This window comes from Stegodyphus dumicola, chromosome X2, assembly GCF_044657685.1.
Source record: "Stegodyphus dumicola isolate Sdum_Otavi_A_Nest chromosome X2, ASM4465768v1".
Taxonomy (NCBI): Eukaryota; Metazoa; Arthropoda; class Arachnida; order Araneae; family Eresidae; genus Stegodyphus; species Stegodyphus dumicola.
Window position 1 is genome coordinate 171,510,387 of NC_140781.1, and position 16,699 is coordinate 171,527,085.

The window sequence follows — 16,699 nt, forward strand, 5'->3', positions numbered from 1 at the left end:
ACAATTGCATTAGAAACATTACAATTTTGAAAAAATTACAAATACGCAAAAAAACTTGATCTATTCCTATAGGTCATCAGATGACTGACATGTACACTGTCTCATTTTCAAATAAAAATTTAGAAGTGAAACGTTCTTTCTCTGGGCTCTTTTTTTTTCTGATCAGTCTTATTGTCTGAACAATATCCATACGTCATTGTTTAATTTCTAAATTAAAGCTGCTAGAAATGATACGGCTATATTCTTCGGCGGATGGACATGTTTTGTAGAATATATAAGCTTTTGAATTTAAGCTATTATAGCCATACCTTTATATGGGCTTATATACTGTAACAATAGGTGTGCACTCATGTTGCAAATTTCGCCAGTTTGCGTACAAAATCGGGTAGGAAAGAGAAGAAAATGTCATTACACAGGATTTCATGACGTGTTTGGTTAAAATTAATTAAATTAAAAGAGACGCACCCGGCTCGCTGGTCAATGCAGTCAGAATACTGATTCCGGGATTCGTAACCCGAATCGAGCTATTAAATCAGCGGGTCTTAACGTGCTTGGTTCCACAGCAGAGGGAAAACATTATATTAGGTTGGTTGGTTGATGTCATTACGGCAAAGCCTCGAGGGCTATTTGCCTAAGGGAAGAAATGCCTTCGTGGAGGACTTTTTAAGGGAAACTGGCTCGTATGCACGTTACACACGGCCCAAGGCCCAAGGCGATATTTTCCGGAGTACCTTTGCAACTTAATGCAATTACCTCCACAACTTCGTTAAGGAAAACTGAGGTGATTAAGACAAAGCACTGGCTGAAGAGTAATGAAGGAGACCATTATGGGCTTACGGGGAAGGAAGTGAATAAGGAGTCCATTCTATGGACGATAAATTCTTTCTGCTTTCAACCTGTTTTACTAGGTTGAAAGAGAGAGAGGTGACGGATAAGGGCAGATTCCTGAATGCGTTGCATTAATGGAATCGCAAAGATTGAAAGACAATTAGCCGGGAATCATAATTTTCCAGGGCTCGGGAAAGGTATATTAGGTAATACGGAAAACCGCAGTAATCGCTAATGCCTTGGGGATGGGCTGGGGGGGAGAGAGTCTTACGACTAAAGCAGAGCAGGGGAAGGTGGAACGAAAAGAAGGGGGGAAAGGATTCAAGAGTAGGAAAAGTTCTCCTACCGCCCGTGGCGAGAGTACAATAGGAGCAACTTTTGGAGCGGAAAGAACCGTGAGAGAAAGTTAACTGTAGAAAAGACGGAGAAGTTTTAGGGTAGTTAAAGGGAAAGGAATTAAAGAAAAACGTTAAAAATTGGAGAGGAGAGGTGGATTAAAAAGTGGAAAGAAATAAAAAATGGGGACAGAATTGACCAAAAATACCTGATTGCTGTTGATGTTTGAAGATATGCAAGCTTGTACATGTGCAGATTGCTGGAACAAAAATACATTAATAAACGTTACACACGGGGAAAACCAAGAAAACGCCCATGCAGCCAGTCCGTTCGTAGGGGATTCGAACCTCGGACCAAACTACCAGTGTTCAGCGACTTTACCGCTCGCCACACTGCAATAAGAGAACACAAAAGTTTACACTACGTACTCGTACTAAAACGAATATTGATTTCCTTAAAGGAATTTTTAGATAATATTGTAAAAATTACAACTTTTATTAAATCCAGAGAATTAAATGTAAGATACTTTACATAGTTATGCGATAACTTATCTAGTAATTGTAACATCTTGCTTTTATATTCAAAAGTGTCATGGTTGTTTCGAAGAAACATCTCGAGCCGTTTTTTGAATTAAAAGACTTAACTGGGATTTTTTGAAACGATTGCGTAACATAATTTATATGATCCAAAATTTTATCATGAAATGTGACGGTAATTTATGGCCTATTTAGCAGACATAATTGCCATTTTGAAATAGTGTTAGTGCACACTGACCTTTAAAAAAACTGAAGGTTATCAATACCATCAAAGTAACCAATTCACAATTTTTAGAAAACTGAATAGTTTTCTAGCTGAGAATGTCTTAGATTTGGATGATAACTGCTAAGAAATGTGTATTGGAACGCATTTCTCACTTGAAAAAACTATTGAAGAGTACACTTCAGAGGTACTGAACGTATGAATGTATTAAAAACTTTATTTCGATAATCAGAAGGCTTGTCAATAAAGATGTGGTGTATTTAATTATGGCAAAGCACAACTAGGGCTATCTGCCTAAGGGAAGGGATGCCTTCGTGGAGGACTTTCTAAGGGAAACTGGCTCGTATACACGTTGCACATGGGGAAAACCACGAAATCACCCATGCAGCCAGCCCGTTCGCGGGATTCGAACCTCGGACCGAACTACCAGTGTTCAGCGACTTTACCGCTCGGCCGCTGGTGGGCCCTTGTCAATAAAGGAGATTAATCGTTATCTTATTAGAATCAGTATTAAAAATAAATTCTAGCAAGAACCACTACTAAATTTTTGGTTACAAATTCATGTAGGATAGGGGGAAATTTCTTACATGGGTATAAAATATTAATTTCTTTACTATAACTTACCTGAGCGAAAAATTATTTTCAAAGTATGTAGCTACAAAAACAAGATACAGAAACAGATTGTTTACTATGTGAAATGCGCTTACAGGGAGCTATAACAAAGCTATATTTTACTATTAATACACATTTTTGTAAATTTATTTACAATTTAATTTTTATGCACTTCTAATTTGTTACATATTTGTTTTTCCAGTTTTTCGTTACTTACTGAGTGTATTTTCTACAACGACTTGATGTTTATTTATTGTGTATTTTATTTAATTTTAAATCTGCGGTCTTTCCTTCTGCTTTTCAGAGTTTGTTTCGTGTATTATGTTGTATATCTTTTAATTCTGAGTCGACTGGCATTGGAACCAGGGCCGAATGGACTTTTAGACGCCCAAAGCACTTAAAAATTTTGATTGCCCCACATATATTTACACAAATTTTCTCCCCATTCTTTCACTCTGGGTCTTTTTAATTACACGATACATTTTTATTATTATTATTATGGCGTCGCACACAATGGTATTCGACAAACAGAGGGGATGCCCTGGGGAGGACAAAGGGGAAAAGTGTGTCATACCCACGTTAAACATAAGAAAAACCACGAAACGCCCATGCAGCCAACCTCTTCGCCAGAATTCGAACCTAGGCCCGAACTACCAGTGTTTAGCGAACTTTACCGTTCGGCTGCTGGTGGGCTGCACCATTCTATTGTAAAACTGGAAATGAGAAATTTTTGTGGTACCCCTTGAGTCCTTAACGACATTTTTATTGTGGCCACTTTCTTTGACGCCCTAAGCACGTGGTTATTTTCCTTAATGGTTAATCCAGCTTTGATTGGACTCGCAAAGACAACTCAAACAGAACCGAAGATAGAACCAGAAACGCTCTTACCGTGCCTTAAGAACAATTTTTGTTGCCAAGTTAACGATATTTAAAGATACCTCACCGATTTAGTAACATTTTTTTTTTTTTTTTTTTTTTTTTTTTTTTTACGCGTTTACGAAGCCTTAAGTGCGAATGAAGCTTTCAGAAGCGTTTACCGCCCCCTTGAGCAAACTTATAAACAGAAGGCTGTAAGCGGTGAATAGCAGAGATTGATGGAGCCTCTCTGAGCTTCTGTTTCTAAAGTGCTATCGTTTACCGCCTGATGAGTTCACTCTCATTCTGAGGAATAGGCCTTCATGCATTATCATCATTCTGTTCGTTTATAAAATCACATCAGTTCCCGCAGATTAATTTGTGCCAGCGAGAGTAGGTATGATGAGGAAGACTATTAATTTGTTGATCGCTTATTTGCTTTTTTCTTTAGTGTTGTATTGTAAGTAATAACAATAATAATATATAAATAAAAAAATTATACTCAAAAAGTACCAAAAAACCTTAAAAAAATTTTTGTTAATATATTATCTTCTCACTATAAACTTTCTTGAGTCCCTCTAGTTTTTTCCATCAGATTCTGTTATGTTTATTTACTAATTCTACTCACTAACTATTATTTTATCAAATGGAGAGAGATGGCTCCTAACTATGGGTACTCCGACAGAAATAATTCATGGTCCTTGATCATCAGAGAATGGATTGGCCGGTTTTTACACAGTGTACCAACCAACCAAATACGAGTATACGAAGTAGGCAGACGCAAAGTGTTTGAAAGCTTAAAAGGGCACTTGGATATTCTGCTGAACTCGATTTATATGTTTAAATTTATAGAAAACGACTGGTATATTTGCTTGCATAAAACATACATATATGTGTGTGTGTGTGCGAGAAATAATTTAGGATGTGTGTGAGAAGGCACAAACACTTTTAATAATGGCCGAAGGCTGTAGATGGTGGTGCTGGTATACAGAATGGTAACTGCATAGAATGGAACCCTAATCTTCTTTCGTTTCAGCCCCTTAAACTTTTAGCTTTCGATTCACATTCGTTTTTAAGTAGTTCCAAATAGTCAGCATGAAGATCTGCATAGAAATAAAGATGCAAAAATGTCAGCTGAAAGTAAATTCGAACACGAAGCAAGTTGCATATTGTTATTCTAATTACTCGCAACACAAGAACTTTCAAGTCGTCACTGATAAAGGATATTAGTCAGAGCTGTAGCAAGAGTGTTCATAGCCCAGGGACAACTGAAGATTTTTCGCCCCTTTCTGTGTGCCAAGAATGGAAAACATTTCATTCTAAAATTTAGTAACATCAGTTTGGCGCCTCCTGGATGCTGCGCCCGGAGTCAGATGTCCCCCTCCCTTGCCTCACCCTAGTTACACCGCTGCTCTCAGTGATTCTGCAATTGATAGTTTGACGATCAAGCTTATTGGTAAAGCAATTTCCAAGATTCTGGAGGCAAGCTTGTGACAAGGATTGCAAAAACGAAAGGATCTGGCATCAGAATCCTCTGTAATTCGTTAGATATGCCAGTAAAGAAAGTCCAAGAAATATTTTTGCATTAATGCCTGATGTCAAATGTTTTCTCATAACCAATAGGAGAAAGATTGTTTAGGGTGAAGATCAATAATAATGCTCCCAAGGACTTGTTGACTACACCTTGTAAGAATCCTAAGTTTTACTAACGTTTATTTTATTTTAAAACTGTACTATCACTTCTTATTTTCTACTTCCGGTCAGAATTAAATGCTTTAACTTGTTTATGCAAATTGTCTTGCTAACGCCCAAGTATTTAAGTTGTGGCTTTTTGCCAAGAGTTAGGGAGAGAGAAGGAGTTTTTAGGAAGCAAGCCGCTTGCCACTGCACTTTTGCGAGTTTTCACTCGGTTGCCTTTAAGGCCAGAGGTTTAGCCCAGTGGCGTAACTAGAATTCTTGGGCCCCCTATGCAAAAAAATCTCCTGGCTCCCTTCCCAATAAATGTAATGTGCATAAAAAAATTGAAAAAAAATTTTTTTTTAAGTGAAAAGTTTAAAAAAAAAATCGATTATTCCAGGAGCCTATGTTTTCATGATTTTTATCACATCTGGATTAATTGTTAAAAAATAAAAGCACGTTCTTAGGGAACCAGTTGAAAGGTACGTAATATGAAGAAAGAATAAAAAGGAAGATATTTTCCCTTGGCCAACTGGTTAAATGCATATTTGCTTCAGTCTGGGTATTTAACGTCAGATGATTTTAATTCAGTTATTTAAGACTTTTTGTGTGAGTGCGAGAGACAGATTTTTCTCTCCTTTCACTGAAATACATACTGATAATAAATGAATAAGTCTACATGTCCACGTAAAGTATAGCATTAAGAAAAGGAAAAAAGCCTAGATTTGCGGAAATTTTTATATAAAATCCAAGAAGTTCGTTATATGTTTTAAATTTTTATATAAAATCTGCACCCATCTAAGTTTTTTCGCTTCATTTAGCAAACTTATAAATAATTGGTTGTATTATAAACTGACAGACAATATAATTGATAAACGTACAGAAAAGATATTACATTAATATATAGAACTCTGTGATTTACTCAGCTTACGAACATGATTTATGCAATAATATATAAGTACCAAATAAGAACTTTTACATTGTAAATGATACATTTGTTAAATATAAAACATATTTATCATAAACTTCAAAAAGAAAACCGTTTGAATATACAATTTTTGTAGAAAATATGTAAAATTTTTTCTGTCTTTTTAAAAATCCTTTTGGTACACTAAACTACTTGAATACATGATTTTTATAAAAAAATATGAATGCTAATTTTTTTTCCTGTTTCCTTTTAATTTTCTCTCAGCCCGTACTGCTCTTCTTCTCTAATTCCCCCTCCCAATAAGTGTAATTATAACATTGGTGGCTAAAATTCATCATAAAGATTTCTCATCATTGGATCAAAGATCATTGGATTTCTGTTCTGAAAGTATTTATAAATAATAAAAGTTGTGCTTCCAGTGCATTAGCAAAGTCTTCTTTATATGTTTTCTGTTTTTTTTGAAACATTATTAATAATTTCCGTATTTGTTAACGATGACAGTGTTTTAGGTTCCAGAAATGAAAACATCATTGCGATTATTGTCATTCCAGTCATTCTGTACTTCAACTGAGAATTTAAAATGTCGAGAGCAGCATAGAAAACAGTTACTTTAAAAGACATTTCGGAATTTTCAAGCCTGTTATCCTCACATAACTCATCAAATTTTTGTCTTTATTTTTATTTTATTTTCCAAATTTAGTTTCTATGCCCCATTTATTTGCAATAAACTCAGCTTATTTCATAATGTCTTCAAACTTGTTTCTCATATCTTGCATATTAATAGAAACGCTTTTTAGATGTTGATGAGCTCCATTCAAGTCGATTGATTTTCGATTGTCGAGTCGATTGATTGATTAATGGATTCTACAGCTATAGCGCAGGACATGTTTAAACAATTTTGTTTTTAATTTTTGGCCTGTTATTATGTTTCTTAATGTATGGAAACATATATTTATATTCCATATTTATCATCAAAATATTTCATGTTAATATAACAATACGTTATTAATATTAGTAGACATTTGAATTGTTAATGGTGATAAGTTTGGATTTTCAAATAAATGGATTAAAAGTTTAGCTGAATTGAATTTTTAAATTATAAGAATTTAGTTTGTGTAATATTACAAATCAATAACTTACCTTTATAATGAAGAATTATATTTGAGATCGCGTTTAATTTTAAAGAAAAACTTCTGTTCGTTCTCGTCACAGACTAGAGAAATGGCATTAGAATAAGAGCAAGTTTGTTTAAGTTCAGTTTACTGTTCTGAGTCATCAGCCAATTACAAGTATACTTGAGGGGTAGCGTTTCACATTTCAACACAGCTGTGTAGCGAAGAAAGGGACCCCGTCTCCATTATAAATTTCCAGTGTCTTCCCAAGTTGAGTCATAGTAAAACTTTCATCCAAGATTTCACTGTAAAGATGTCCACTTCTCTTTTAAAACGTTATAACATCTTTTTTTTTTTTTTTTTTTTTTTTTTTTTTTTTCAGTTAAATTGTACTATTATTATTGTCATATTCCAAAGATACATAATACATGACCTGCAATATCTTTCTACATTTTCTCTGTACTATAAATGCATTTCAGTTAATGCATAATTATTAAATACTTTGACAATAAAAATTGTAGATGTTCGAATATTTTTAGGAAATTCTTCACAAGTTTACGATGAAATCATAAACAGGTAGAAACAAATTTTATTGATATGTATCCAAAGAGCTTTGAAAATGACTGTGTAATACGAAGTGGAAATTTTAAAATTAAACACATAGGTATGAGGATTTATCTAAATTTAGATACCCACTATAGCAGAATATGACGATTCCCTTCTAAGTTTCAATTTCCCAGAAATGTTTAATAATTTGTAATTAAGCTTATCGACACTAACGTATATTTGAGGATGAGTACTCACACTCTGTGGCGTGGTTTCTAAAAGTAGTACACATAAATACTTGTTTAGGAAACAAGTACAACGTTTCTTCATAATTAGTTAAAATAAAGTTGTATGAAACAAGCTTTGCGCACTTCGTAGAGAAATGCGCAAAACTTCATTTAATGAAAATAGGTTTGTTGTACCCCAGATGGATCAAAAAGCAAAAATCAGTTAGGAAAAGCGGATATATTTTAGGAGCATTAATATTTATGATTACTATTATCTGTTTTATTTGCATCTTGGAAAGCTATTTATGTCTCAGAAATTAACGACCTCAGATGTCCAGTTTTTACATTGTTTATAAATTAAGTAGTATCAATTTTTTATCTATCTATCATTAATTTATTAATGATAAAAATATAAAAAATAAATATAATGTATGGGAACATATATTAATGGAAGCTATTTATGTCTTAGAAAAGTAATGCTGTGATGCTGAAATAAAAGATAATAATGTACAAAGGGATTTTATGAGTGAAAATCGCATCATTTACTATTAAAACGTATTAATTAAATTTTTTGACTTGCGAAAATTATTGAAATATTGGAATAACGGGGGAGAATTCTTTTCAGAAATATTCCATTTGTTTGTGTGGTGAAGATAGCAATGTAATTCGCGTTCTTTCAAAGAACGCGAATTAAATTGCTATCGCGAATTACATCTATGTTCTTTCAAATGCAACTTAAAACTATTAGGGCAACGCTGCCATTGATATGTTTAATATTTTCGGTAATTAATTTATCAACATTTACGAAGTAGTATCTACTTTTAGTTGAGTGATGCCATTTTTATTGTCATTATTATATTATTATTGACGGTTTCGCGTACTGAGTGCTGTGGAAAGTAAATTAAAAGCAAAAGCAAAGCGAATTGTAAAATTTCATTTCAAATAACGATTAGAAAGGCGTTCTTGCCCTTAGGCAAATAGTCCTCGAGTGCTTTATTATTATATAATAATTCAATTTCGTTAAAATAACGTATAAGTTATTGCGCATTACTGAATTATGCGCTTAAATGTTTCACGTTGTTAAAATGAATTGTAATTTATTGTATTTTTTCAAACGAAGGGAAATTAATATATTACTTTCAAAACAAATTTAATGTCTTCAGAGTTATCTTTTACAGATAAGTGTGAATTTTTGGTAGATGGGTAATTTTACAGGTTAAGAAACACCACAGCTCTTTTCTTTTCTAAAGCAAATCTATTAAATCCTCCAGCATTAAAATATGCTTAGTAAGTAAGATATAGTTTAATAGTTTACGAGTGCTATGCCTTCAGATTTCATTCTCGATTAGGGATTTTAAAGAATTCCTAACCGGCATTTTATCTGCAATGTGAGAATATTTTGAAAAATTGGATAAATATTGATTTACTCATTATTTCAAGTAAAAATATTTATCCATTACATTTCCTCCCCCCCCCATAAGTGAAGAAAAAGTAAAAAGTACATTTGCTCTGTACTATAAATGCATTTCAGTTAATGCATAATTAATGATAACTATAAATGTACTATAAATGCATTCAGTTAATGCAGTTAATTCATAATAATGAATTTCGATAAATTTAATGAACAAAAGCAATTTACCTCGGCAATTAACTGAAATATTTCGCCGCTTAATGTTTGAGCATCTGAATGAAACTTTGTGTTCTTAGCTCGTGTGTCGTAAAACTTCCCCCTTTTTTCGGCCCTTGAATTCATTCCATGGAGGTTCCTTTCTTACCTCCATGATTCATTCAAAGATCCCTAAGCGGAACGGGAAAGCTCTCCTTTCCAAATGTGGTGTCATAAATTCTTTGCGTTTCCTGTCCGGCATTTCGACATGTGGGTGGGGCAAAGTCCTTTCATGGCACAACTGCTCAACTTACGTCAATGATTTTGTGTCCTTAAGAAAGGAAAGAAAAGCACATATTCTGGAGTTAGCTGTTAGCAATTGATACTTGCGAATGAAATTCCCTCCTCCAGCTTATTAGTGAAAAAAATCGATCCGCCTTTAACTTTGCCATTTTGTAATACCAATCGTACTTCTAAATTCAAACTATTTCTGTCCCTTACCCTGCCTCCTGGTGCGACTGCACAGGTTGCAAGTACCATCGTTTATTACATTGTGAGAACTATACAAAAGGGAAAAAAATACAAGATAAAAATATACATAAATAATAATTTTTTTGAAACTCCAATTCCAAACTCATCAAGGTTAACGAATTAAAGCTTCTATATATATGTAATAGAATTCGTCTTTTAAGTTTAAACATGTAAATGTAGTTCAACAGGACATTTAAGGGCCCCATAAGCCTTCGGGCCCCTATGCGACGGCATTCCTTGCATACCCTTATTTACGCCACTGGTTTAGCCCTCTTGATATTTGAGAACGTATTGTAGTTTCAGCAGCTCGGCGTACTACATACGTACCCTTTTAAATAAAAACCAGTCTTAGTGCTAGGCATTTGTATACTAATTCAAAGTTAGCTTTTAGTTAGTAGTTTTATATTCTTACGTTCAGACCACAAGTGGTTGGTCTCTGTATTCCGATGTTCGGAAGTACCTATAAAATATTGAAAATAAAGGGTTTCGTATACCCTTCCTGCTTGTGTCATCTGTTATACACAAATCTTGAACATAGCTTGAGTAAGCGCCCTGTTCTTATTCAGGACACACCGTGTTCCCAAAGCAAATTAAGAGAAACACAAGTCCTGACAACCTGCGTTACTGCTTTTAAAGTTTTGGTAGATAATAAATTATTTACGTAGCTCTCACGTAGGATGCTCTTTTTTTTTTTTTTTTTTTTTTTTTTAAAGCTCCAAATCTTTTTTCCGTTCTACTTAAAATTCTAATTTCTCTTTTTCTAGGTTTTAATGATAACGAAATCTTATACGATATGATTAAATAATGAACGATTGAGGAAAATATATTTTTATCATTGTTTTCTTACCCCGACGACGCACGTTCTAACGACTTCTCGTCTCAAACAGGGGGAGGGGGAAATCGTTGTTACGTGTGACTAACAATAGCAAAATTTCATTTACTATGTAGTTAGGAACTTTTTGTACCGATCATTGTAATAGAATGGCCATTATAACGAGGATTGATTGTATTAATATTTCCAGCTTGCCAGTCTTAGAATCCAGATAGACAAATATCCCCTTCCAAGGACCAAGGCGTTTGAATTACGGAGTACCTTTGCAATTAAATGCAATTACCTCCACATCTTCGTTCAGAAAATTGGAATGGATAAGAGAAAGCATTAGCTAAAGTTTGTGAAAGAAGCAGTTAAGCAAAAATCAAGAATCGTTAAGAGTCGTAATATCCCCTTCCTGCATTAAGAAAAGTAGTGGAATATCAGAGACCAAATGTTTGCATAGGAGAATTGGATATATTTACTGATGACTCATCGGATTATGACAATGGAACTGGTGCAGCAGATGTGGCTTATCTGTTTGGTACAGAAATAAACTATGGCACAATTAGACTTGAACCTTACAAATTCAGTTTTTCAGGTCGAACTGGTTGCTATTATATTTGCTCTTAAATGGGTTGATGAAAACCTGGCTGTAAAATCATAAATTAATGTATATACAGACTCATTATCTGGTTTGGAAGTACTAGCAGATGCTGATAACACTAATGTTGTGGCCTCACGTATAAAAGATCTCCTTGTAAAAGTTAAGAAAATACATGCAGTGAAAATTAATTGGGAGGCAACAAAAGGGCCGACCTGCTTGGCAAAAAGTACTGTTATGGGTAATGTCGGGGATGCGGTCTATATTCAGGCATCAAAAAGAATGGTTATTGGTAAAATTAGTGATTTTTTATATAATTGCTGGAAAGAGAAACATTTCGGGAAAAAAGAAAGATTATTTGTTGAACTTCGAAGTTTTAAAAATATGAGAATGATAAGCGATTAATGCGACAATCAAATAATTACTGGGCACGGGCGCTCCTCGGCGTACCTGAAAAGATTTAATTTTCAAAATAAATAGTTTTCGTAATTTTTGCAGTGCTGAATGCAATGCACGACACTTAGTCAAGACGGCGTATTATTGCGACATGTTAGAGAAAAACATGGTAACATAAAAGAATTCTATTGCCGCAGGAAAGAGTTTAGATTTGCAAAGGATTTGATGAACGTCATGAATGGCAATCGAAACAATAGGAATTTTGAATGCATCATTTTAATAGTATTTGTGTTTTAATTTGTGTTGGGTGTGCTGCGTTAACCATGAGGCCGATTATTATCGGCCAGGAGGGTTGCAGCACACTCGTGTATTACATTACATTACTACCTTCTAAAGAAGGTTAATGATTCAATAAAAGTTGAAGAAAAGTTACAGATTCAACATTCAACTATTTAGATAAACAATGAAGCAACTAATAAGAATTTTTTCTTAAATCGAATTGTTCATGTTAACGCAATATTTTAACAGCTTTAGAAGCTTTCCATACATAGCACAGCTTAGAATAAATTAGCATAGTTTTTAGTTCAATAATTTTCATGAATATTTAGAGAATTTAATTTTAAAATAAAGTGATTACATAATAAATGTTAAGCTGAAATCAAAGTATAATATTTTTAAATTTATGAAAATTTATAAATTTTCACTATAGTGACAAATGTTCTCAAAGAGAAATGTAAGTTCTGTAAACGAAATGGAAACTTTTTATTTCATTTCTGTAAATTATGATCATAAAACTTTTCTGAAAAGTTTTGCGAAATTTGTCTCGAGTAATAAAAGCTTTCACACATAATAACATTTTCATGAGGAAACACAGTCTTCCTCGATTCATAAGATAATCAAAATTCTTAAGTATATGCATTTTTTACGCCATTAGCTTTTAGATAACAAATGATAAAAAGCAAAATGTAATGTTTGTGGTAGTAATGTATATTGAATGCTACTCTGAAAATTATGCAATCTTTATAGAAACTTTTACTGATAATGCATTGTTATATTATCTCACGAGACAGAAGCGAACCAAGCGGTTGAACCCAGTAACTGCATAGTTATCTGGAAAGAGAGAACATAAACTTTCCCTAATTAAAAAACAGTAGTCAACCAGAACTGTTTATTACAATTAGCGCAAATAAATAATATATTCATCAATCTATTTTACTTAGAAGAAATAAATTTAAAAAATAAGGTGACATTTTAAATTTTGTTACATTATCCCATCTACTTATCTTTTTCTATTCATACAAATTACATGCTGGAATTTCTCCAAAATATCCACCCATAGTTTCAAAAAACTGTTTTGCCCAGAAGTGAGGCCCAACAATGTCCGAGGGATTAAAATCGCTGAATACTGGTAGTTCGATTTGTCTTGGGCTCAAACCCAGGAGGAAGGGCTCCCCGCTTAATGTTTTGCTACATTTAAATTTGAGATCCGTCCATAGCAATTATTCAGCAGTGCAAAGTTAACGCCGCACGGACAATTTTCCTTCACTCCCCCCCTCCCCAAAGCTTTAATCTGCTTAATAAGGAGGCATTTCACAAACAAAAATTACAGTCTCATGGATTCCCCCAAGTCAAAAAGGTTCGAAAGCTGCTTTTCCTGAATCATGAATTTCCTCCATTCTCTTGTAACAAAAGAATTTGCAGCTCTGAAATTTTATATATGCACTTTTTAATAAAATGGAAATTATTTTATTTATTTATTTATTTATTTTTCAGGGATAATCTGGCGGAGCGCGCACTAAGAGCAGCAGTAAGTACCTTGTTCACGATATTTTATTTTCTGTAAACTAGAAATAGATAAGTCTAATATAAGTAAAAAAAGAAAATAATAACATTTATAATTAATATAAATTAATGACAAATATTTAGAAAAACATTTTGCTTTTTTGGTTCCTTTATTTTTGCGTATATTTAACTTTAGATTTTTGCTTCATTCCCCCCCCCCCCCTTAGATATGCTCAATATGCCGGATGCCAATCAACAATCGTCGATACATTGTATTTAATGGCGTGGTATGTTCTTTATTTTTATTCTTGTTATTAACGATTACATTGAATTAATATATATCTATGAAGTAAGAAATTTAGAACCAGTACTAGGAATTATTAGAAAATACTAGGCATGATTATATTATGTTTTGTTTTTAAATGTTTTGTAATATATATAAATAATGAATCAATTTCTTCTTTTCAAAGCAAACAAGACTAATGCTTATAAATTAGAAAATGTAAAACATGGACAAGGGTAGGCTCTCATCTAAAATTTTTTAAATTATAAAAAATATAATGCTTTAAAAATGAAAGAGCCGGGAACTGAAATTAATAACAATTAACAGAATTAAATGAAAGTGAATTAAATATTTGGAAAATTGAAAGAGAGAATGTGGAAAACGAATAAATTAGTTAATTAAATGAAGCCTGTTTTTTTTTTCCTCAGGGGTCAAGATTAGTCCTCCTTTATTTAAGAATTAAAACTTCTTAATCGGGCTATATTTTTGGCCGGAGACTAGAGAAATCCCATGAATTTAATATTGATTTGCATCTCTTGTTTATTGACTACAAAGTGGCGTATGATTCCACTGAGCGCAACGAATTATTAAGAGCAATGCATGATTTTGACGTACCCTTTAAACTGATAAAATTAGTAAATAACACTTTTGTGGTTTCCTCGTCGATAGAGGAGTTAGACAATGAGATGCCCTCTCATGCCTTTTATTTAAAATTGCGTTGGAGAAGGTCATCAGGAAGTCTGCTTAAACACCGAGGGGCAGTACTTTTAGAAAATCTGTTCAAGTGCTAAGCGTTTGCAGATGACACAACCCAGAAGGCCAGACGCATGTGATCTAATAGAAGCATTTAAACATTTGCGCGAACGGGCTGGCTGCATGGGTGTTTTCGTGGTTTTCCCCATGTGTAACGTGTATACGAGCCAGTTTCCCTTAGATAGTCGTCCACGAAGGCATCCCTTCCCTTAGGCAGATAGCCCTAGTGTGCTTTGCCATAATTAAATACACCACCACCACAATAGAAGCATTTGAAGTTATTGAGAGGGAGGCTAAATCAGTGGTCTTATTATTAACCGAGATAAAACTAAATATGTTATAGTTTTTGAACGAAAAACCAACTTTATTAGTCAAACTTACGGAATAACTGAAAAACATTTTTAGCGCGTGCATCTTCCAGCATGGATATTCTATGCGCGAGGCTTCTTTACATTTCTTACTGGTATTATGTTGGTAGCGTAGCAACGCAAATACGTTACAGTCTTAAATTCCTTCCCTCACAGGGAACTTTTCGAAGAAAAGTTTTTCTTTCAATTTAATGGAACTTTCAAGAAAAATTTTCAGTTTAAATACATTAAATTTTTTTACGAGACAAAGATGTTCAAGAATATCTGTAACAAATACAATAAGATACTTGACCAAATGAATACAAGCGCTTTGAAAGAAGCATTTTAAATAAGCATGTAAAATTTAATATTCTAATGTTAGAAAAATTTTAAAAATGAAGTTATATTCCTAGAATATATATTTTTAGTTGCGAGATGTTTGGATATAACGACTTAAACTGTCAGCATTTTGATGGTGCTTCCTCCTTCTATGCACAACTTCATAGTTAAAAGGTTGTAAAATTAGTTAAAAGTTATAGTTAAAAGGCCCATCGTAATAGTCTAGGATTAGTCCCAGTGTTTTTATCCAACCATACTAAAGGATTATGATCAGTCTGAATGATGAACTTATGAGGTCCATCTAGGTAGAATTTTAACTTTTATACTGCAAAGACAATGGCAGCACACCCCCTTGTGATTGTACTGTACTTCTGTTCAGTAGATGAAAACTTTTTGCTAAGAAATATTATTGGATATTCTTCGTCTTTAGCATTTATCTGTGACAATATAATGCCAATACCAATATTCGAAGCGTCGCACTGAACGATAAATGGCTGAGAAAAGTTCGGACTGTATAAGACTGGATTTTTTGTTAACCGTTTCTTGAGTTCATCAAAAGCATTTTGGCAGTCATCAGTCCAATTTATGGTTGAGTTGCAACATTTTCCTTTTAACAAATCTGTTAGTGGTGCAGAAATCTCAGAAATATACCTTCCATAATACCCCGCAAGTCCTAAAAATGACCGGACCTGCGTTTTCGTGGTAGGTTTAGGGAAGTCCCTTATGGCTTGGATTTTTATTTCTGCTAGTCTTCTTTGACCTTGTCCTACTACATGCCCTGGATATTTGACGATCGTATGAGCAAACTGAAATTTCGATTCGAAGGCTTAATATGCAGTTTAGCAATTTTAATCTTATCCAAAATAATTTCTAAGTGCTTCAAATGTTTTTCCCAGGTTTGCGAGAATACTGCGACATCGTGAATATAGGTTACAGCAAATTCTTCACAGTTTCTTGATAATCCTGCCATCAAACGGCTAAAATCATATGGTGTATTTTTTAGCTCGAATGGTAACCTTAAGGGTTTAAATGTTTCAAAACTTGTCACAAAAGCAGCAAAACCCAGGGATCTTTTAGTTCGTGAATAACCTCAAGTAAGATCTAGAACAGTTATATCAGGCAGATGACACTTTTTCCACTAAATGTTCAATGTTTGGCAAGGGAAAACATTGTGTCCTAGTTGCCTTGTTCAAGCGATGCCTTGTTAATCAATACATAGTCTTGCCTCTTTTCTAGGAACTTCTACCAGTATGAGCGGAGAGGTAAAATCCGATTCACCTGGTTCTATTACTTTGAGTTTTATCTTTCCTGCTTCAGTTTTTAAAACATCTGTTTGTCGGGGAGACATCCGATAAGGTTTTGCGCAT

General features: G+C 33.7%; 1 long non-coding RNA gene across 2 annotated transcripts in view; it reads left to right on the forward strand.

Annotated features, from left to right (window-relative positions):
- Positions 1–16,699, forward strand: part of LOC118196245 (uncharacterized) — a 96,546-nt gene that overhangs the window by 64,680 nt on the left and 15,167 nt on the right. For both annotated transcript variants that reach the window (XR_015038962.1, XR_004759396.2), the window contains 2 exons: positions 13,602–13,635; positions 13,838–13,897. This is a non-coding gene — a long non-coding RNA (uncharacterized LOC118196245). The remainder of the gene's footprint in view (positions 1–13,601; positions 13,636–13,837; positions 13,898–16,699) is intronic.